The 24,142-nt window shown below is 42.4% G+C and overlaps 2 non-coding genes across 2 annotated transcripts; both read right to left on the bottom strand.

The window, feature by feature from the left end:
- Positions 1 to 6,025: 6,025 nt before the first annotated feature.
- TRNAG-CCC (transfer RNA glycine (anticodon CCC)) lies at positions 6,026 to 6,097 on the bottom strand. The gene has a single exon. It is a non-coding gene; the product is annotated as a tRNA-Gly (tRNA).
- Positions 6,098 to 16,172: 10,075 nt separating this feature from the next.
- Positions 16,173 to 16,245, bottom strand: TRNAG-GCC (transfer RNA glycine (anticodon GCC)). Its single transcript has one exon. It is a non-coding gene; the product is annotated as a tRNA-Gly (tRNA).
- Positions 16,246 to 24,142: the final 7,897 nt, after the last annotated feature.

The raw sequence follows: 24,142 nt of genomic DNA, 5'->3' as shown, positions 1-24,142 counted from the left end.
GAGTGGGTTGCCATGCCTCCTCCAGGGGATCTCCCCAACCCAGGGATCGAACCCAGGGATCCCATATTGCAGGTGGATTCTTTACCGTCTGAGCCACCAGGGAAGCCCAAGCCCCTAAAGGAGTCATTTTGATTGTCTATATGTTGTCTCCTTTGTCTTCTGTCTTAGTTCAAAACTCAGACAGAAGGAAGGTTCTGTTATTTACAAAACAGAAACAGACTCACAGACTTCGAAAACAAACCTGTGGTTTCCAAAGGGGAAAGAAGAGAGGGGAGGGATAAATCAGGAGATTGAGATTAACATACACACACCGCTACATATAAAATAGATAAGCAACATGGCACAGGGAACTCTACCCAACATTCTGTAACAACCTGCATGGGAAAGGAATCTGAAGAAGAAGGGAAATATGTGTATGTATAACTGAACCACTTTGCTGTATGTCTGTGGAAGTTGGGCTTTCCTGATGGCTCAGATGGTAAAGAATCTGCCTGCAATGCGGGAGGCCTGGATTCGATCCCTGGGTTGGGATAAATCAACCACAACCCAATGTAGAATAAAAATTAAATTTAAAACAGAAGGTTCTGGAACTTCCCTGGTGGTGCAGTGGTTGAGACTCCGTGCTTCCAATGCAGGGGCATGGGTTCAATCCATGGTCAAGGAACTAGGGTCCCATGTGCTGTGAGGGGAGGCCAAAAGAAAAAAGAGTTCTGTTCATTGGCCCCGTGGTGGGTTGTATTATTGTTCCAAAGATTTACTGTTTTTCCCTAGAGGAGATTATTCTCTCCGCACTCCTAAAGTCAGGATGTGCATTTATTGAATGTAGCTAATGAACCACGTGGGTACAAGACGCTTACTCCTTGGAAGGAAAGTTATGACCAACCTAGATAGCATATTCAAAAGCAGAGACGTTACTTTGCCAACAAAGGTCCGTCTAGTCAAGGCTATGGTTTTTCCAGTGGTCATGTATGGATGTGAGAGTTGGACTGTGAAGAAGGCTGAGCGCCGAAGAACTGATGCTTTTGAACTGTGGTGTTGAGAAGACTCTTGAGAGTCCCTTGGACTGCAAGGAGATCCAACTAGTCCATTCTGAAGGAGATCAGCCCTGGGATTTCTTTGGAAGGAATGATGCTAAAGCTGAAACTCCAGTACTTTGGCCACCTCATTCGAAGAGTTGACTCATTGGAAAAGACTCTGATGCTGGGAGGGATTGGGGGCAGGAGGAGAAGGGGACGACAGAGGATGAGATGGCTGGATGGCATCACTGACTCGATGGACGTGAGTCTGAGTGAACTCTGGGAGTTGGTGATGGACAGGGAGGCCTGGCGTGCTGCGATTCATGGGGTCGCAAAGAGTTGGACACGACTGAGCGACTGATCTGATCTGATCTGACCATCCCTATTTGTCCTTTTTCTCTGCCACGAACCTGACTTGTTCAGATATAAGCTGTTCTTGCAGCCTGGGATATGTGAGCATAGCGGAGTTGACCATAGAATAACATGTAAAGTGAGCACGAAATCGCCTTTACTTTTTTCTTTTGGTAAGCAACTGAAATTTATGGGTGGTTATTGTAATATTATAGTGAATAATGACCTGTACAAAAATTGGTACCTAGAAATACGAAAATCTAAAATTAATTGCATTGGCAGTCATTGGAGATCCAGGAAAAAAATGGCAGTTTGTGTTGCACAGTGGCAAAACCTTTGTCAAAACTATCACCTGAACTAACTGGGAAGGAAGTTGACTTAGCTAATGAATTTTTGGCTTTGGGATAAAGAAATGAGAAGACAGAATTTGGGGCCATGACTAGGTTTCTCTCGGTTGCATCTGACACATATTCATGAAGCTAACTAAATTTTTGAGAAAGTTGTAGCATCAAAAGAACCATCCATCTGAACTAAAACGGAAGTATTTCAGTATTTGAAATAATCCTGGGACGCTTCAACATTCTAAGGCAAGAAGGAAACTGAGAAAGCTACTCAGCTTCCACAGACAACTTGTGCTCCAAAGTTTTCTTCAAATAAGGCCGCTGGGTGTAATGGTGTAGACAGAGCTTCTTCAGGAGCAGATTCAAGAGCCGCAGGGAACAATGGACTAGGGAGACCCTTCCAGAGACAGAAACGATACCCAGTCAAAGAATTTTCCCCAAACCCAGGCAGGCAGCCTTCCATCTTTCTCCTGTTTGAGTGGGAGTGTATACCATGATTAACCCTTCCTGTTCTACCATTGTGTGTTGGTGAGTATTGGGTTAGGAGGAAGTCCAGACATCAAGGAATTTCCCCCTATCCCAGTTAGGGAACTTTTGCCAGGAGGATTTTAGAAATGACTTAATAAAATGCTATTTGATTATGAAATGAAATTTAAAAGTCATCTTCTTTGGGCAAACATGAGCAACTTTAGGGCAAATATTCTTCCACTCTCGTGGCCCAGTGCTGACAAGAGGTTCACATTTCTCAGTTACCTTCACTGACATGAACACATGTTGACCTGGATCCGCGTCTGAGATGCTGCCAACCAAGTTCACCGTGCCTTACAGAGAAACAAACTCTCAATCTGACTGTGTCCCAACCACAACTTCTCCAATACATTTTGATCCAACTTCCTCTTCCTTTACCTTCTTTCCAGCTGCAACTGAATTTCTCAACACACACACACACAGATACACAGACACTCACACCCTTATCGCAATCCCTTGACAACTCCCCAAACCAAAACACACACACACACACACACACCCCTATCTCAATCCCTTGACAATTCCCCAGACCAAAACATACACACACACACACACACACACACAAGCACAAACACAAACACACACACAAACACACCCCTATCTCAATCCTTTGCGAATTCCCCAGAGCAAAATGTTCCCTTTCCACTAGAGTTCAGCTCTGTGGTAAACCTCAACTCTGCTGACAGCCTAAATTTAGATAAATTTCATTCTTGCTAAAGAGTTGAGAATTCCTGTTCACAAAGAGAACCCATCTTTATTTCACAGGAAGTCCCCTTTGAATCATGGGCAGAAGCACCAGGCTCTTCAAGGCTGCCCTCTATATGGACAGGCTGGGAGAGAATGTCCAATCAGAACAGACTTGGCCAATAGTGAGCAGAGCTTGTTATTTTTACTCTAAGCTCTTTGCTTTAGACATCTTTGCCACAAGCATTTTCCCTGCAAACATTTTCAACTTATTTATTTGTTTTGCCACATAGGGCTACTCACTGGAAAATACCCTGATGGTGGGAAAGATTGAGGGCAGGAGGAGAAGGGGGCGACAGAGGCTGAGATGGTTGGATGGCATCACTGACTCAGTGGACATGAGTTTGAGCAAAGACCGGGAGATGGTGAAGGACAGAGAAGTTTGGTGTCTACAGTCCAAGGGGGTCACAAAGGCTTGGACGTGACTGAGAGACTGAAAAAGAACAGATCTGTCATCAGGCAATTTTGCTGTAAAAGATAAAACAGTGCAAAATGAAAGAGGGACATTAAAAAGGACACCCTGAGACACGAAACCTGAATAACAAAATCCAACTAAAAAAACTTTATTGCGAAATATAAAACACTTGAATGAATTGAACATGTGTGTAAGTTTGTGACAAAACTGCACAAATAAGTTTTTGGGATTGTGCCTAAACCCTTGTCTCTCATAGTGTCACGTACGTCACGTCGTTCCTAGCATCATGCATTTTTCTGCTTGTTGATTTGTATTCTCATTATACTTTTTTTTCCTTTCTCACTAAAATTTCTATTTTCAAGGGAGGTGTCAGTTTCCAGACGCTGGGGTGTGTGTTTGTAACAGCTCCAGACTGCACTGGGGAAGCCTCTGCACTGTTTTTGTTCTTGGTGCATTGTCCATATCCGGGTTGATAGATGTTCCAAAGTTCTGTGGGAAATGGGGGTTCAACGCTGAGCCTTTAAGGCCCTCAGCCTCTTTTTCCTCCAACATGGTATATTTAAAAATAAGAAACCAGCTGTTGGGGAACTCCTTGGTGGCCCAGTGTCTAGGACTCTGCTTTCACTGCTGAGGGCACGCAAGTTCAAGCCCTGGTTGGGGAACAAAGATCCCACAAGCTTTGAGTGGGGGAGAAGAAAAAAAACCCCAGCTCTTGGGGCCAATCATTGTCATCGATCAGCTTGATAAAGCCATCAGTTAACATCATTAACTGGAAGAAATACTAACACATTTCAGCCAATTGAAACCGAAGCGTCACCAGTTACAGTAAGTCCCCTATATACAAACTGTCATGTTGTGAACTTTTCAAAGAAGCAGACGTGCCTCCATACGCCAGCTGTTGTGCTATTGTGCTTTCCAAGATACTCCACGATTAAAAATATTTTCTTTATTTTTTTGTTTGTTTTTTATGTACATATTATTTGTTTGAAAACTATTATAAACCTATTATAGTACAGTATATATAGCTGATTGTATTAGTTGGTACCTAGGCTAACTTCGTTGGACTTACAAACAAATTGGACTTAACGAACATGCTCTCAGGACAGAACCCTTTGTATGTAGGGGACTTACTGTATTTTATCTTTCAAAGCCAATTATCGATGTGGTGGCTTTCTGGATGGCTCAGTGGTAAAGAATCTGCCTGCCAATGCAGGTTTGATCTCTGAGTTGTGGAGATTCCCTGAAAGAGGAAATGGGCACCCATTCCAGCATTCTTGCCTGGGAAATCCCATGGACAGATTTCCATGGCAAGTCTGGTTGGATACAGTTCATGGGGTCACAAAGAGTTGGAAATACTGTGACTGAGCACACACAGGTGTGTGGTGAAAATGTTTGTAGCAAAAATGTTTGTGGCAAAGATGTCGACAGCAAAGATGCTTGAAGGTGAAATTACCTAGAACCGTTTCGAGGATAGATGGAATTCTGACTGTGTCTGGCAGGTGTGACACTGGTCAGTGATAAGTTCTCCTTACTAGAAAGGAAGCCTAACTTTCCACTCTGGGCCCAGGCTGCCAACACCTCGGTACTGCTCTTTGGGCCAAACATGGGCACTAAGACACAGAGCTCAGGCGTACAAGGGGAGGGAGGGCTGACCTAGCAAAATAAAGCTATTTTCTGATCACATAGCTATTTTCTGGATGGCATCACTGACACAATGGACATGGGTTTGGGTGGATTCCGGGAGTTGGTGATGGACAGGGAGGGCTGGCGTGCTGCAGTTCATGGGGTCGCAAAGAGTCGGACACAATTGAGCGACTGAACTGAACTGAAAGCTAAAGTAACACACATCTGTTGGACGTCTACATTGTTCTACAAGGTTCTTCTGTGTATTGAGTCTAGCAGGAGGCTCCAAGCTGGTGAAAAACCAGTCCCCACAGCAGAGCTGAAATGAGAATAAAGATCACTCTGACTCAGTACTAAGGAAGTGTCCTTTATCAGCGTCAGTGGGAGCTGTGTTTCCTCTGGAAGGGGTAGAAATTCCATTGTAAGACAACCTGGAAAAAGGCCAGTCCTTGGACAGTAAATGGTGGTGGGGGGTGGGGGAGACAGGGCTCAGACTGATGGAGAGCAAAGGTCTCTCTCTGTTCCCTGGCCTCAGGCCCGCTGAACCTACGCTCTGAGGCTCAAGCAACGGAATGGTTCATTTTATGTGTCAACTTGGCCAGGCTAAGATGCCCAGGTGTTGGTTGAACTCCTGTCTAGATGTGGCTGCGGAGGTATTTTTTAGATGTGGTTAAGGGAGGGATTGGGGGCAGGAGGAAAAGGGGATGACAGAGGATGAGATGGCTGGATGGCATCACCGGCTCGATGGACTTGAGTCTGAGTGAACTCCGGAAGGTGGGGATGGACAGAGAGGCCCGGCGTGCTGTGAGTCATGGGGTCGCAAAGAGTCGGACATGACTGAGTGACTGAACTGAACTGAACATTTAAAAAAATACTTACTTACTTTTATTTGTTTATTTGGCTGCACCGGCTCCTAGTGGCGGCACTGGGATGTCCGATCTCTGCTGCAGCATGCAGGATCTTTAGCTGCAGCATGGGAACTCTTAGTTGCGGCATGTGGGATCTAGTTCCCTGACCAGGGATCGAACCTGGTCCCCTGCCTTGGGAGTGCAGAGTCTTAACCACTGGACCACCAGGGACGTCCCTAGCCATGATTAACATTTAAATCAGTGACTGAATAAAGCAGATCGTTCTTTGTAATGTCATGTTGCTGTTCATTTGCTAAGTCGTGTCTAACTGTGTGACCCCATGGACTGCAGCGCATTGGGCTTCCCTGTCCTTCACCATCTCCTGAGTTTGCTCAAACTCATGTCCATTGAATCGGTGATGCTCTCTAGCCATCACATCTCTCTGTCCTCCCCTTCTCCTCTTGCCCTCAATCTTTCCCAGCATCAGGGTCTTTTCCAGTGAGTCAGCTCTTCGCATTACAACGTGATGGGCTTCATCCAATCAGTTGAAGGCCTTAAGAGCAAAGCCTGAGGATTCTGGGAAAGAAGGAACTCTCCTTGCAATACACAAATCCTCTCTGAGCTTCCCGTCTGCTGCCCTGTGAAACTTCGGCTTGACACTGTGACATCAGCCTGAACTTCTAGCCTGCCATCTTGTCCTACAGATTTTGGACTTGTACAGTCATGTGAGCCAATTCCTCAAAATAAATCTCTATCTCTGTTTATATAGCTATAGATAAACACTCTATTGTTCTGTTTCTCTGAGAATCCTGATTAACGCACACAATTTCTCCAGAAACCAGCTCCTGCGAGGCTGAGGCTGGGAGTTGGGCAAGAATGGAGTTGGAAAGGAGGCTGTGGGTGGATTGACCCCTGTGGATTTGGGCTGCCGTCCCTTCCGAGGCTCAGCTGGGAGGGTGTGGATCAGGGTCAGCAGATGATGGCTTGTGAGCCAAATCCCTTGCAGGCCACTGTGTGCAGCCCATGGAGTTAAGATGGGGCTTTCCATGTTTCAAAGGCTGTCAAAACAAACAACCAGTCAAAAAGACTATGTGACACAGATTGTCCGTGGCCCACAGTGCCTAAAACGTTTATTATTTGGCCTTTTACAAAAGCAAATCTGCAGACCCTGCTATGGATTATCCATTAATGTCCAATATGCTATTTTTAAATGCTTATTCATTTATTTTATTTCTGGGTCTTCTTTGCTGCATGGGCTTTTCTCTAGTTGCAGAGAGCAGCAGCTACTCTAGTTGAGGCGTGAGGGCTTCTCATTGCAGTGACTTCTCTTGTGGGGGAGCAAGGGGTCTTGGGCACTTGGGCTTCAGTAGTTGGGGCTCCTGGGCTCTGGAGCACAGGCTCAATAGTTGTGACTCACGGGCTTAGTTGCTCCGAGGCACGTGGGATTTTCCTGGACCAGGAATCGACACCATGTCTCCTGCATTGGCAGGATTCTTTACCAGGGAAGCCCAACGTTCAATATACTAGTTTTGTTAGAAGTTACAGTCTGATCACAGCTGCTCTGTGGGGAACTGAGAGATATATGGGGTCAAAGAAAAATTGTATCTTCTCCGGGAGTCAGAAAGCTGAGAGCTGTGGAGAATACTGTCAGAAAAGGGAGCCAGGGCATGGTCATCTCCTAAGACACAGATGTGGTGAGAAGGCCAGAGGGCAAGAAACTGAGAAATTCACCTGAGTCATGAGAAGCAGCGCTTGAGGAACACACAGAAATGACAGGTGAATAATACGAGGGGAACTGGGTCCCTGTATTGGTAAAGCAAGCTCTGGGTAAATCTCATTTGGGGGTGTTTAACGAAATACATGGACTTCATTGGGGGACTTCCGAACTTTTTAAAAAGTGTTTATTGAATTCGTTACAATGCTGCTTCTGTTTTATGTTCTGATGTTTTGGCCTGCAGGCATGTGGGTGGGGTCTTAGCTCTATGAGCAGGGATCAAACCTGCACCCCGTATATTGGAAGGTGAAGTCTTAACCACTGGACCACCAGGGAAGTCCCTGAATTTACCTTTTTTGTGGATGGAAGATCAGAATTATTCAGCACGAAAACCAAGTTGGTAAAGTGAGGTGGTTGATGGGCAAGGACGTGAAGCCAAACGGTTTGGCTGGTCTTGTGTCATCCAGGCTCTGCAGAAATATTCAGACATAGTTCTGCTCCAGGAATAAGGATCTCTTTCTAATGATGAGATCCTCTTGTTCATCACAGAAATACAGCTTAAATGCTAGGATATAGCAAGACCACACCAAGTTCTTCTGAAGAAGCCTAAAATAAAGTCTTTTTCCCAACTTGAATATAGAAACTTTTAGGGAGAATGATGCTTGTGTATAATATTATACTTGTACTATTTATAAAATATTATTTATTAATGTAGGTATATGCTCATTTTTAAAACTGCATGTTATAATGTATATTATATAGCAATTTATTAATTTGCAAATATTGGACTTCCCACTCTCTGATTTCATGAAACTAATTTTTCCAAATGCCTTCCTGAATCTTTGACACCAGTGGCTTTATTATTACTGAAATCCTCCTCATAAACACACACACACACACACACACACACACATACCTTTCTATTTCAGAACATTTTAAACTTGTATCACATCAAGAGAACAGTACAGTGAAACCTCAAGTACCCATCACTAGCTCCAGTCATTAACAGTGCCTGGACAATCTCACTTTCTTTGTGTTCACCTGTTCATCTCTTCCATATCATCTTTTTCTCTTTTAAAAATTGAGATAAGGGCTTCCCTGGTGGTCCAAAGGTTAAGAATGCGCCTGTCAATGCAGCAGACACAGGTTCGATCCCCGTTCCAGGAAGATTCCACATGCCATGGGGCAAGCAGGCCCAAGTGCCACAGCTACTGAGCCCATGTAACCTAGAGCCCGGGCTCTGAAACAAGAGAAACCACTGCAGTGAACACCGCCTCGCCTGAGCACCACAGCGAAGAGTAGCCCCCGCTTGCCACAACTCGGGAAGCTCACACATAGCACCAGAGACCTGCTGCTGCTGCTGCGTCGCTTCAGTCGTGCCCGACTCTTAGCGACCCCATGGACTACAACCTACCAGGCTCCTCCGTCCATGGGATTTTCCAGGCAAGAGTACTGGAGTGGGGTGCCATTGCCTTCTCCAACCAAAGACCTAGCACAGCCATAAATAAATATCTTAGAAATTGAAGTAAAGATTACATAAGATTAACCATTGTGAAGTGTATACAATTCAGTGGCATTGGGCATATTCACAATGTACAACCACGCATTCTGTCTCGCTTCAAACTGTTTTCATCAGCCCCAGATAAACTCCTTACTCCCATTAAGCAGTCTCACCATTAACCACTAATCTGCTGTCTGTCTCTTTGGGTTTACTTTTCTGAATATTTCATACGATATGTGATCTTTTGTGTTTTGCTTCTTTACGTCTTTAATAAATAAAGCTTTTGGGGATAATGTAATTATAAAGGCAGTCTTCATTATGATATAATCATAATGACTACTACAACATCCTTCAAAATCAACAAGTTTTTAGAATCTCGTAAGTTATCAGTTTTCCCAGTTATCTCAAAAATATCTTTTTATCATTGATTCGTTCCAGTGAGACCCCTGAATAGGCCCACACAGTACACTCAGTTGCAATGCTTCTTAGGTCTCTCTTTCTTATAATATTTCATCTTCATGTAGTTGTATTTATTATAGAAAATAATATACTGACTAAGAATACTACTGGAATTCCATCACCTCCACTAGCTTTGTTCGTAGTGATGCTTTTAAAGCCCACTTGACTTCACATTCCAGGATGTCTGGCTCTAGGTGAGTGATCACACCATCATGATTATCTTGGTCATAAAGATCTTTTTTGTACAGTTCTTCTGTGTATTCTTGCCACCTCTTCTTAATATCTTCTGCTTCTGTTAGATCTATACCATTTCTGTCCTTTATCAAGCCCATCTTTGCATGAAATGTTCCCTTGGTATCTCTAATTTTCTTGAAGAGATCTCTAATCTTTCCCATTCTGTTGTTTTCCTTTATTTCTTTGCATTGATCGCTGAGGAAGGCTTTCTTATCTCTTCTTGCTATTCTTTGGAACTCTGCATTCAGATGCTTATATCTTTCCTTTCCTCCTTTTCTTTTCACTTCTCTTCTTTTCGCAGCTATTTGTAAGGCCTCCTCAGACAGCCGTTTTGCTTTTTTGCATTTCTTTTCCATGGGGATGGTCTTGATCCCTGTCTCCTGTACAATGTCTCCCAAAGAAAGGCAATGCCAAAGAATGCTCAAACTACCACACAATTACACTCATCTTACACGCTAGTAAAGTAATGCTCAAAATTCTCCAAGCCAGGCTTCAGCAACATGTGAACCGTGAACTTCCTGATGTTCAAGCTGGATTTAGAAAAGGCAGAGGAACCAGAGATCAAATTGCCAACATCCTGTGGATCATCGAAAAAGCAAGAGAGTTCCAGAAAAACATCTATTTCTGCTTTATTGACTGTGCCAAAGCCTTTGACTGTGTGCATCACAATAAACTGTGGAAAATTCTTCAAGAGATGGGAATACCAGACCACCTGACTTGCCTCTTGAGAAACCTATATGCAGGTCAGGAAGCAACAGTTAGAACTGGACATGGTACAACAGACTGGTTCCAAATAGGAAAAGGAGTCCGTCAAGGCTGTATATTGTCACCCTGCTTATTTAACTTATATGCAGAGTACATCATGAGAAACGCTGGGCTGGAAGAAGCACAAGCTGGAATCAAAATTGCCGGGAGAAATATCAATAACCTCAGATATGCAGATGACACCACCCTTATGGCAGAAAGTGAAGAGGAACTAAAAAGCCTCTTGATGAAAGTGAAAGAGGAGAGTGAAAAAGTTGGCTTAAAGCTCAACATTCAGAAAACGAAGATCATGGCATCCAGTCCCATCACTTCATGGGAAATAGATGGGGAAACAGTGGAAACAGTGTCAGACTTTATTTTGGAGGGTTCCAAAATCACTGCAGATGGTGACTGCAGCCATGAAATTAAAAGACGCTTACTCCTTGGAAGGAAAGTTATGACCAACCTAGATAGCATATTGAAAAGCAGAGACATTACTTTGCCAACAAAGGTCCGTCTAGTCAAGGCTATGGTTTTTCCAGTGGTCATGTATGGATGTGAGAGTTGGACTGTGGAGAAAGATAAGGGCCAAAGAACTGATGCTTTTGAACTGTGGTGTTGAGAAGACTCTTGAGAGTCCCTTTGGACTGCAAGGAGATCCAACCAGTCCATTCTGAAGGAGATCAGCCCAGGGATTTCTTTGGAAGGAATGATGCTAAAGCTGAAACTCCAGTACTTAGGCCACGTCATGCGAAGAGTTGACTCATTGAAAAAAACTCTGATGCTCGGAGGGCTTGGGGGCAGGAGGAAAAGGGGATGACAAAGGATGAGATGGCTGGATGGCATCACTGACTCGATGGATGTGAGTTTGACTGAACTTCGGGAGATGGTGATGGACAGGGAGGCCTGGCGTTCTGTGATTCATGGGGTCGCAAAGAGTTGGACACGACTGAGCGACTGAACTGAACTTAACTGAAGAATACTACTTCCCCCACTCTTACATTTCATGCAACAATTTTATTCCAACACAGCAATGCTTCTTAAGTCTCTTTTACTCTCTCTCTTTCTTACAATCCTTAATTTCCATGTAGCTGCACCCTTCATAGGAAAGAATATACTGATCAAGAATACTGCTTCCCTCACTCTCACATTTCATGCAACAGTTTTATTCCAACGTGTGTATATCTAGAGCAGTATTTTAAATCTTTCAGGAGGGTAGCTGCAGTACATCCACAGCACATACATATTTAGGATGTCTCAGGATTTTAATAGAGCACTTTTGGAAACTGTGTATGACGTCATCGTTGGAAATCTTATCACAAGCCAGAAGCAAGCATCTGTGACGTCTACAAAACTTCCATACTGTTTATTTTTGCAATATTTTTATCGCTAAGTACTGTATTGCTTTTGTCTTCCTTTGTATTATGGAATATTTTAAACATGTGCAAAAATAGAGAGAACAGCAGAGTGAGCTTTCAGTTACTCACCACCCAGCTCAACAATCGTCAGTTTATGACATCAAACTTCACATGTGTGTCCTTCCATCTCACCCCCTCTCCAGTCTGTAGTGTCTTGAGGCCATTCCCAGGCATCATATCATTTCAGCTGTAAATATTGTGTAAAAAATATAAGGACTCTCTGTAAAAGCACAACTATAATACCATTATAGCTGAAAAAATTATTAATTCATTAATGTTACTAAATGTCCAGTCCATGTCCAATTTATCCAATTACTCCATAATATTTTTTTTAATAGTTGGTTTATCAAGATTTTAACAAGGTACATACATAAGTGGTTGATATGTCTTTTTTGGGAGAAGTAAAGATTTTTTAAAATGAATCTTTATTGGAATATAGTTGATTTACAATGTGTGTTAGTTTCTGCTGTACAGCAAAGTGGATCAGTTATACATATACATATATCCACTCTTTCTTAGATTCTATTCCCATGTATTGAGTAGAGTTTCCCATGCTATACAGTAGGTTCTTGTTAAATATCTATTTTATATATAGTGTGTGTATGTCAATCCCATCATCCTAATTTATTCCTCCCCACCTCTCCCCTTCACGCAGATGTTTTCTGCATCCGTGCCTCCATTTCTGTTTTGTAAACAGGCCCATTTGTACCATTTTTTTTAGATTCTACATATAAGCAATATCATATGATATTTGTCTTTCTCTGACTTCGCATGACAATCTTTAGGTCTGTTCATGTCTCTGCAAATAATTAATCATTCCTGAATGTCATCAGATGGCCAGTCTGTGTGTCAGATTTCCCGTTAGCCCTTAATCTATATGCATCCATGCATATATCTTTTACAGTTGGTTTATTTGAATCAGTATCTAAGCAAGGTCCACACATCGCAGTGGTGATGTGTCTTTTAAGTCTCTTCTTCCGTCAACTACTGTTTGTCCTCCCTCCTTCTTTATTTTTTTCCCTTGGAATTTGTTGCTTGAAGAGACTCGGTTGTTGACCCTGTAAAGTTCCTACATGGCAGATCGACTACCTGGGGTACTATTAATATTTAATGTATCCCTCTGTCCCCTCTAGTTCCAGGAAACCTATGGTTAGTGGCTTAATCTGTTTCAGCTTTAAGTGTTTTGCAAAGACTACTTCCTGGGGTCACTGTGACCTTCCATTAGGAGGAATCTCATGCCCCTGTCTTTCTCTCCCTTTGTGATATTGAACGAAATGATTTTTGCCTGGATCCATTATTTCATTAAGAGGTTGAAAAATGGAACATTATGATCTCATCATTTCTTTCTTATTTATTAGGTGAAATTCATGGAGGGGAAGGTTCCCTTGGCAACTACTCGGTTGCCCTGGATACAGTTTGCACAGGAAAGCCAGATTAATTACTTGATTCGTTTTTTTGGTTTTTTTTTTCCTTTAGTTTTCTGGGTGAGTTTTTTCCTTTTTTCCTCATCCCTTAAATGACTGTTAGGGGTTGAATTGTATCCCACTGCCCAAAAGATATGTTCAAGTTCCAACCCCCCAAACCTTGTAATGTGAGCTGTTTTGAAAATAAAGTGAAAGTCGGGGTACTCTTTCTGCCCCCTTCTGATGCCTATGTCAGAAGCTTTCTCTATCTCCTTTATACTTTAATAAAACCTTATTACACAAAAGCTCTGAGAAATCAAGCCTTGTCCTGGCCCCGGATTGAATTCTTCTCCTCCGGGGGCCAAGAATCCTGGTGTCTTCGCGTGATTCAACAGCACCCTTTCATCTTGGGGGCTCGTCCGAGATCCTTCAGGACAAGATGGGAGCCAACAATTCCAGCCTCATTCCTTTGAACTGTATCCTGAAAAATTGGGATAGACTTGATCCCCAGGGCTTAAAGAAGACATACCTGGTCTTCCTATGTGATACTGCATGGCCATGGTATCCACTGGAGGACGGTGAACGGTGGCCACTTGGAGGGTCTTTTAAGTATAATACTGTTCTACAATTAGACCTGATACTGGAGCAACTTATTCTGTGCTTACTGAAGCCCCTGGCCCACTTTCTTCCTGATCCGCTTCCGTAATGGGACTGTCTGGACGAGCCAAAAGCTTGGGAGGATCTAAAGGATACCCCATTCGACGATCCTGACATGGAAATATTTACAGATGGCAGTTCTTTTGTTCGGGATGGAAAGTGTAAAGCAGGTTACGCCGTGGTGACTGCTAAACAGGTTTTGGAAGCAAAATCTCTCCCCCAGGGAACCAGTGCTCAGTTAGCGGAGCTTGTGGCTCTGACCCGAGCTCTAGAATTAAGTAAAGGGCAGCGGATGGGCCTGATAATCTATGTGAGCCTACTTCTGCTGACTCCAAAAATCCTGAGTCTGCCATTTGATCCTCAAGACAATGTCTTCCTGTCCTGGGCTCACTCCTATGCTGCATTCCACAATCGGTCTAACTGCTGGTCTTCGGAGCGCTCCCCTCTTCATCAGTGGAAGGCTTCCCGTGGTGGACATCCCCACTTCAAGGAAAAGACTTTCTCCAAGTCTGTGAATACCTTCGACAACAATCACATGCGATGCCTCTTCTTCATCTGATGACATCTACCAACCCTAAAATGGACTGATGCAACACGTTGCACTTTAACTATGGACATAATGTGACTTTTAATTTCGATTTTAACTTGTTTTAATGACTATGTTGCCTGCATCTGTAATTGTATAACTGGATTTGTTTCTAGCCGCATAAAGCTTTTAAGTTACAAATGGTTGCTCAAACCCCTGCTACTGCTGTAGCTTCCTCCAACTACTATTCGGGGCCCCTGGATCAGATATGCTCAATATGAGGATTAGGAGAATATGTTGCCTCACCAATTTAGGGACAACACCCCTTGTCAGCTCAGAAGCAGTTATGGAACAAGAACGACGCCCCTTTTCCCTAGGCAACATAAAAGAAAAGGGGAGAATGAGAGAGTCATTTCCTAGGCAGGTTGATAGGGAGTCTAGGGGTCCCCAAGGAGAGAGGGGTCTGGAATTCTCAAGGAGGAAGAAAGGACAAACTTTTTTTTCTTTCTTCACATTCCTTAGGATTATATAACAATAATGTATCCTGCCTAAGGACAGTCTCTGGATTAAACCTTCTGTTATCTTAAAATGTAAATTATGGGAGTAGACCTGGTCTTTACAAGGATGTATCCTGCTTGAGGACAGTGTTATCTTAAAATGTAAATCATGGGAGTAGGTCTGATGAGGTCTTTACAACCTCCAGACATTCTTTGGATTATATAACTTCATTGTTAACACTAGCAAGCGGGTACTCTTTCTGCCCCCTTCTGATGCCTATGTCAGAAGCTTTCTCTATCTCCTTTATACTTTAATAAAACTTTATTACACACACACACACACAAAAATAAAATAAAGTGAAAGTCACTCAGTCATGTCCGACTGTTTGCAGTCCATGGAATTCTCCAGGCCAGAATACTGGATTGGGTAGCCCTTCCCTCTCTAGGGGATCTTCCTAACCCAGGGATGGAACCCAGGTCTCTGGCACTGCAGGTGGTTTATTTACCAGCTGAGCCCCAAGGGAAGCCCTTTTTGGAAATAAGGTTGTTGCTAACCCTAGGACAAGCCCTTAATCCAATGTGACTGGGGTCCTCAAGGGAAGGAGAGAAGATGGCCATGTGGTGGTGGAAGCGAAGTGACACTCCAGCAACCCGAGGGGTACCAAGGAGTGCCGGCAAACACCAGAAGCTGGAAGAGGCAAGGAAGGAGTCCTCCCTACAGGTTGGAGTATGGACCTGCCAACACTTTCATTTTGGACAACTGGCCTCCAGAACAAGGAGACAAAACATTCCTCTTGTTTCGAGCCTCCCAGTTTGTGACACTTTGTTACGGCAACTCTAAGAAACTAATAGAGTAACTGATGAAGTTTTACATTTTTTAGATTATTTTATTTGTTTATTTTATTTTAGCTTTGGCTGTGCTGGGTCTTCAATGCTGTGTGGGCTTTTCTCTAGTTGCGGAGGGTGGAGGCTACTCTCTAGCTGTGGTGCGAGGGCTTTTTGCGGTGGCTTCTCATGTTGCAGAGCACAGGCTCCGGGGCTCGCGGGCTTCCGCATTTGTAGCACGTGGCTCAGTAGCTGCAGCTCCTGGGCTCTAGGGCACAGGCTCAGCAGTTGTGGTGCACGGGCTTGGATGCTCCGTGGCATGTGGGATCTTCCTGGATCAGGGATTGAACCTGTGTCTCCTACACTGGCAGGCAGATGCTTTACCACTGAGCCACCAGGGAAGCCTGAAGCTTTATTTTTTAAGTGCCACTGTGAACTCACAAATTTGACCATATTTTTTGTTTTAATCCGTAGCAGTTCATAATTTTTGATGCATTTCAAATTGTCCAATCTTTAGTCAGTGAGGCCCTCTTCACTTTGACTCCTGCTCCCCTTTAGCACAATTGCAGTCATCTTTGCTTTTTTGCTTATCTTGGATATTTCCAATCCCAGAACTGAAATAAGTCATTTTCTTCAAAGTTCTCTGGTTTCTTTAGTGGGAAATAGTATTTAGAGACCACATTCTGGGCCTCTTAGGATTGCTCATTGCTACGGTAAGTGGTCATTTTTCTGGGCCTTTTCAGTGGACAGAGCTAGGAAATATGAATTTATTTTTCTTTTTTCTTTATCAAAGAATAAAATCTTTACTGATAGAACAGTTGGTCTTATGATTTTCCTAGTACCACACATATTTCAAAAAATATATACAGACAGCTATGATTATTATTGTTATCAACTTCAGATATGCAGAGGATACCACTCTAAGGGCAGAAAGCAAAGAAGAACTAAAGAGCCTCATGATGAGGGTGAAAGAGGAGAGTGAAAATGCTGGTTTGAAACTCCATATTCAAAAAATGAAGATCATGGCCACTAGTTCCATCACTTCGCAGCAAATAGATGGTGAAAAAGTGGAAACAGTGATAGATTTCATTGTCTTGGGCTCCAAAATCACTGTGGATGGTGACTGCAGCCACAAAATTAAAAGATGCTTGCTCCTTGGAAGAAAAGCTATAACAAACCTGGATAGTGTATTAAAAAGCAGAGATATCACTTTGCCAACAGAGGTCTGTATAGTCAAAGCTGTGGTTTTTCCAGTAATCACCTAGGGATGTGAGAGTTAGAGGTAGAGAAAGCTGAGCACTGAAGAATTGATACACTGAAACATGTATAATGTTTCAAACTGTGATGCTGCAGAAGACTCTTGAGAGTCCCTTGGACAGCAAGAAGATCAAACCAGTCAATCCTAAAGGAAGTCAACCCTGAATATTCATTGGTAGGACTGATGTTGAAGCTGAAGTTCCAATACTTTGGCCACCTGATATGAAGAGCTGACTCATTGGAAAAGACCCTGGTGCTGGGAAAGATTGAGGGCAAGAGGAGAAGGGGGTGACAGAAGATGAGATGATTGGATGGCATCACCAACTCAATAGACATGAGTTTGAGCAAACTCCAGGAGATAGTGAAGGGCAGGGAAGCCTAGCAGGCTGCAGTCCATGGAGTCAAAAAGAGTCAGACACGACTTAGCACCTGAATAACAATATTCAATTACATGGGTATTTGTTGTTGTTGAGTCACTAAGTCATGTCTGACTCTTTGTGACCCCATGGACTATAGCCCACCAGGCTCCTCTGTCCATGGGATTTCCCAGGCAAGAATACTGGAGTGGGTTGCCATTTCCTCCTCCATGGGATCTTTCTGACCCAGGGATCATGTTTGTGTCTCTTCCTTGGCAGAAGGATTCTTTACCACTGAGCCACATGGGAATCCCTACTACATTTTATTTAACGATTCATCAGTTGATAGATGTTGGGTTGTTTCCACTTTGGAGCTATTATAAATAATGCTCTAAACATTATGTCAAAGTTTTGTGTTGATGTATGTCTTCATTTCTCTTGTTATATACCTTAGAGAAAAATTGCTGGGTTGTATGCTTGACCTTTTGAAGAACTGCAAGACTATTTTCCAAAATGGCAGTGCCATTTTACATTGCTACCAGCACTGCATGAAGGTTCAATTTTCCCGCATCCCCATAACACCTATTTTTATCTGTGTTTTTGATTAGAACCATTACAGTCAGTATGAAGTGCTATCTCATTGTGGTTTTGAATTGCATTTCTCTCATGACTAATGATGTTGGGCATCTTATCACATGCTTATCGGTCATTTCAGTACCTTATTTGGAAAAACATCTGTTCAGATCCTTTGTCTATTTTTAATCAGGTTATTTGTCTCTTTATTATTGAGTTATAAAAGTTCTTTACATATTTGAGGTCCAAGTCCCTTATCAGATGTATGATTCACAAATATTTTACCCTTTTCTGTAAGTTGTCTTTTCCCTTTCCTTTTTTATTTATTTGCTTGTTTTCTTAGTATACATATTTTATTGAAGTATGTCTCAGGTACACAGCAAGGCAATTCAGTTATACACACACACATATATTATTTTTCAGATTATGTTCCATTATAGGTTATTACAAGATATTGCCTATAGTTCCCTGGTCTTTTCACTTTCTTGATAGTGTTCTTCACAGCACAAACTTTTACATGCTAATGAAGTTCAATCTATCTGTTTTCTCTTTGGTGGCTTGTGCTTTTTTAAATATAATTTTATTTATTTATTTTTGGCTGTGCTGTATCTTTGCTGCACAGGCTTTTCTCTCGTGGCAAGCAGGGTCTACTCTCTCGTTGTGGTGTGCAGGCTTCTCTTTGCTGTGGCTTCTATGGTTGTAGAGCACAGGCTCTGGGGTAAGTGGGCTTCAATAGTTGTAGCACGGGGGCTCGGTAATTGCAGTTCCTGGGCTCTAGAGCACAGGCTCAATGGTTGTGGCCCTATGGCATTTGGGATCTTCCCAGATCAAGGACTGAACCGTTGAACCGGTGTCTCCTGCATTGGCTCTTTACCACTGAGCCGCCATGGAAGCCCTGTGCTTTTCGTGCCATGTCTAAAAACCCATTGCCAAATCCAGAAGATTTACCCCTATGTTTCCTTCCTATGTTTCATAGTTTTAGCTCTTATGTTTAGGTTTCTCATTCATTTTGAGTTAGTTTTTGCATATAGTATGAGGTAGGCGTTCAGTTTCTTTCTTTTGCGTATGGATATCCAGCTGTCCCAGTACCGTCTGTTGAAAAGCCTGTTCTTTCCCATTGAACAGACTTGGTACTTTTGTCAAAAATCAATTAACTGTAAGTGTGCTGTGTGCTTAGTCACTCAGTCGTGTCCCACTCTTTACGATCCTATCAACTGCAGTCCGCCAGGCTCCTCTGTCCATGGGATTCTTTAGGCAAGAATACTGGAGTGGGTTGCCATGCCCTCCTCCAGAGGATCTTCCCAACCCAGGGATCGAATCCAGGTCTCCCGCCTTGAAGGCAGATTCTTTACCATCTGAGCCACCAGGGAAGCCCATGAATACCAGAGTGCATACCTATCCCTTCTCCAGGCAATCTTCCCAACCCAGAAATCGAACCGGGGTCTCTTGCATTGCAGGTGGATTCTTTACCAGCTGAGCTACCAGGGAAGCCCTTGACTGTAAATATGACGATTTATTTCTGGGCTGTTAATTCTATTCCACAGATCTATACATTGATCTTTATACCAGTATCAAACTATCTTGATTAGTTTGTAGTAATTTTGAAATCAGGAAGTGTTAGTCCTCCAATTTTTTTTCTTCCTTTTTGGCTATTCTGGGCCCTTTGAATTTTCATATGAATTTTAGAGTCAGCTTGTCAATTTCTGCAAAAAAGCCACCTGGTATTCTGCTAGTAAATCAACTTCTGGAATGTTGTCATCGTAACAATAATAAGTCTCCAACCCATAGACATGGAATGTTTTTCCATTTATTTAGGTCATTTTAAATTTCTTTAAACAATGTTTTATAAAATAAAAAGAACATAATATTTTGTAGCTTTCAGTATATAATTCATTCACCTCCTTGGTTAAATGTATTCCTGGTTATTGTATTCTCTTTGATGCTACTGTAAATGGAATTATTTTTTAATTTCATTTTCAGATTGTTCACTCCTTAGTGTGTAGAAATAAATAATCTCCCCCCCACCTGCTGGGACATACCATCCAGAGTGTGGGACCTTAGTTCCCCAATCAGGGATTGACCCTGTGCCCTTGGCAGTGAAGGTGAAGTCCTAACCACTGGACCACCATGGAATTCCCAGAAATATAACTTTTGTATTTAATATTGCTCTTGTATCCTGAACTCATTTACTAGCTCTAGTTGTGTGTGTGTGTGTGTGTGTTGTGTTATTTAGGGTTTTCTATATATAATGTCATGTAATCCACAAATGGAGATGCTTTTATTTCTTGCTTTCCAGTCTGGCTTCCCTTTATTTCTTTTTCTTGCCGAGTTGCCCTGGATAGAATCTCCAGCAAAATGTCTAATAGAAGCGATGAGAACAGACACCCTTGGTTGTTTCTGATCTTAGGGAGAAAGCATTCAGTCTTTCACTATTAAGTACATTGTTAACTGTGGGTTATTTGTAGATGCCCTTTATCAGGTGAGGAACTATCTGCCTAGGTTTTGAGTGGTTTTTCATGGAGGTGTTGAGTTTTGTCAAATGCTTTTCCTGCATTTATGAGATGATCGTGTTTCTGCCCTTTATTCTATTGATATGGTGTATTACATTGATTAATTTTTTATGTTAAAATGACCTTGCCTTCTTGGGATAAGTCCTGCTTGGTTATGGTGTATAATAATTTTCTTATGCTACTAGATTCAGTTTGCTAGCATTTTGTTGAGAATTTTTGTGTCTATATTTATAAGAGATATTGGTATGCAATTTTCTTTTCTTGTGATATTTTTGTCTAATTTTGGTAGCAGGCTGATACTGACCTCATAGAATGGGTTGGAAAGTGTTTCCTCATTTTCTATTTCTTGGAAGAATTTGTGAAGAATTGATACTACTTCTTCTTTAAATGTTGGGTGAAATTCACCAGTGAAGTCATCTGGGACTCAGCTTTTCCCTGTGGGTGGCTTTTGATTACTAATTCAATCTCTTGTCATAAACCTATTCAGAGTTTCAAATTAGTCTTGAGTCAGTTTCGGTAGTCTGTGTCCTTCTAGGAATGTGTTAATTCTGCTTATCTATTTTGTTGACATATAGTTATGCGTATTATTCCCTGTAAGTACTACTTTAGTGGCAACCCGTAAGTTTTAGTGCAGTATGTTTTCATTTTCATTCATCTCAGAGTGTTTTCTAATGTTCCTTGTTACATCTTTTCTGACCCATTGGTTAATTTCCTTATGTTCTTAATATGTATAGACTCTGCAGTGAGAACACCTCTTTTGTTCTTTATCCACCTAGCTAGGATTACTATCAATTTTATTAATCTTTCTAATGAGCAACTTTGAGCTTTGTTAATTTACTCTACATTTGTTCTCTATTTGATTGATTTTTGCTTTTATCTTTATTATTTGCTTCTTTTTGTTCACTTTGGATTAATCTTTGTATTCTTTTTCTAGCTTCTAAAGATAAAAATCTGGGTCACCTATTTTAAACCTTTCTCTCTCTCTCTAATATAAGCATTAAAACTATAAATTTCTCTCTAATCGCTGTTTTAGTTGAATACCACAACTTTTGATGTGTTGTATTTTCATTATTATGAAATAATATTTCATATTATTTTTATCAATTCAAAATCTTTTCTAAGCTCCCCTGTAATTCCTTCCTTAATCTATGGATTATTAAGAAACATGATGTTTAATTTCCAAATACATTTTTCATGGATTTGTTATCATTACTGGTTTTAATTTAATTCAATTTTGGTCACAGGACATTTTCTTTAATATTTAAGTTTTTTTTTAAATTTATTTATTTTTGGCTGCTGTGGGTCTTCCTTACTGCAAGCAGGCTTTTTCTAGTTGCAGCAAGAGGGGGCTACTCTCTACCTGTGATGCATGATTTCTCATCACTGTAGCTTCTCCTGTTGCAAAGCAAAGGGCACTAGTTTTCAGGCTTCAGTAGTTGTGGCACATGGGCTTAGGTGCCCCGAGGCATGCAGGATCATTCCAGCCCGGGGATTGAACCCTTGTCCCCCGCGTTGGTAGGCGGGTTCTTAACCACTGTACCACCAGAGAAGCCCGTATTTCAGGTTTTTGAAATGTACTGAGCAATTGGCCAAGCACATTGTGTATCTCAACGGCCATATTATATGCATTTGGGAAAAAATATATTCTGCCTTTGTCGAAGGTAGTGTTCTATAAACGTCAGTTAGGTCAAAGTTATTAAGAACTTCTATGTCCATACTGATTTTGAATCTACTTCTTCTATCAATTACTGAGAGAACTGTGTTATAATCTCCAACTATAATCGTGAATCTGTCTGTTCCTCTCTTTAATTCTGGCAGTTTTTCCTTATGTGTCTTTAATTTCTTTTTATTTCTTTGGTTGTTCTGCACTGTATGCAGGACCTTCATTCCCTGACCAGGAATCAGACCCATGTTCCCTGCATTGGTAGTGCAAGTCTTAACCACTGGACCGCTAGGGAAGTCCTTTTTTTCAAGTATTTTTAAACTCTATTAACAGGCATATACATATTTATAACTGTTATGTCTTCCTGATGAATTATTACAAAATGTCCCTCCTTATATTTATATGTCTTCCCCCATCTATTTATTTTCAACCTATCTGTGTCTTTATATTTAAAATTCATCTTTTGTAGACAGCATGTAGTGGAGTCTTGCTCTTTTATCCAGTCTGACAACCTCTGCCTTTTAATTGGAAAATTTAGTCCTGTGCAGAAAAGAGTTACTCATAGCATGGTCAGCCTATCCTTAGACCTAGCCTTAGAAAGACCTGCTTATGAGTTTGGTCTTTGGTTGGCATCTGGGAACTTGGTCCTTGGAGTGCATGCACGCTAAGTCACTTCAGTCCTGTCCAACTCTTTGTGACCCCATGGACTGTAGCCCGCCAGGCTCCTCTGTTCATGGGATTCTCTAGGCAAGAATACTGGAGTGGGTAGCCGTGCCCTCCTCCAGGGGCATCTTCCCGACGCAGGAATCGAACTTGCATCTTTTATGTCTCCTGCACTGACAGACGGGGTCTTTACCATTACTGCCACCGGGGAAGCCTGGTCCTTGGCGTGTTTTCCTAGTCAATAGTTAACTGATAAGGAAGATTCATTCTGGCCAGAACATTCGTTCGAGCAGTATGGTTTATGCTGAACACCTGCCTTCCTTCTGGGATTCTAGAATTTGGTATGTTCCTGCCAAAGAGTGGGCTTCCCTGGAGGCTTGATGGTAAAGACTCCACCGGCAATGCAGGAGATGCAGGAGACATGGGTTTGACCCCTGGGTTGGGAAGATCCCCTGGAGGAGGGAATGGCAACCCACTCCAGTATCCCTGCCTGGAGAATCCTCTGGATGGTGGAGCCTGGTGGGTTGCAGTCCATGGGTTTACAGAGAGTCAGACACAACTGAGCAACTAAATACACACACACATCTCACACTTACTAACTCAGCTGAGTCTTTGACAATGCTTTTGGGCTGGCAAACAGAGTGGAGATCTCCATGCCCATCTTACAGGTGGGAAAACTGGGGTTCAGGGAGAATTAGTGAACTGTCTGCTCTCACTACGGAGAAGGCAATGGCACCCCACTCCAGTACTCTTGCCTGGAAAATCCTGTGGATGGAGGAGCCTGATGGGCTGCAGTCCATGGGGTCGCTAAGAGTCAGACATGACTGAGCGACTTCACTTTAGGAAATGGCAACCCACTCCAGTGTTCTTGCTTGGAGAATCTCAGGGATGGGGGAGCCTGGTGGGCTGCCGTCTCTGGGGTCACACAGAGTCGGACACGACTGAAGTGACTTAGCGGCAGCAGCAGCTGCTGCTCTCACTAAGCCGCTAAGTAGCAGAGCTGAAATCAAAATCTATCAACTGTTTGTCCAATGTCTTCCCATGTTGCTGCATGACTGCAAAATAGAACTGCTTGTGCTGTGCAGACAGAGTCTCCTCTTGGCATCATCATATTATGGGAGACTCTGTCCATCAGGAAGTCATTCCTTGTAAGAAGCCATTTGTTAAGGTCCTTGGTGGCAGAAACCAGGGGAAAGATGAGCAAAGTGGGCTTTCTCGTGTGCCCTGTCTTCCTGCTGAGGTTGTAAGCCTCCTGAGGACAGAAGGGGTTCACGGG

The sequence above is a fragment of the Bos javanicus genome, chromosome 25, assembly GCF_032452875.1.
Source record: "Bos javanicus breed banteng chromosome 25, ARS-OSU_banteng_1.0, whole genome shotgun sequence".
Lineage (NCBI taxonomy): Eukaryota > Metazoa > Chordata > Mammalia > Artiodactyla > Bovidae > Bos > Bos javanicus.
The sequence above is the reverse complement of the archived record's forward strand: the minus strand, read 5'-3'. Positions and strand labels throughout refer to the sequence as shown.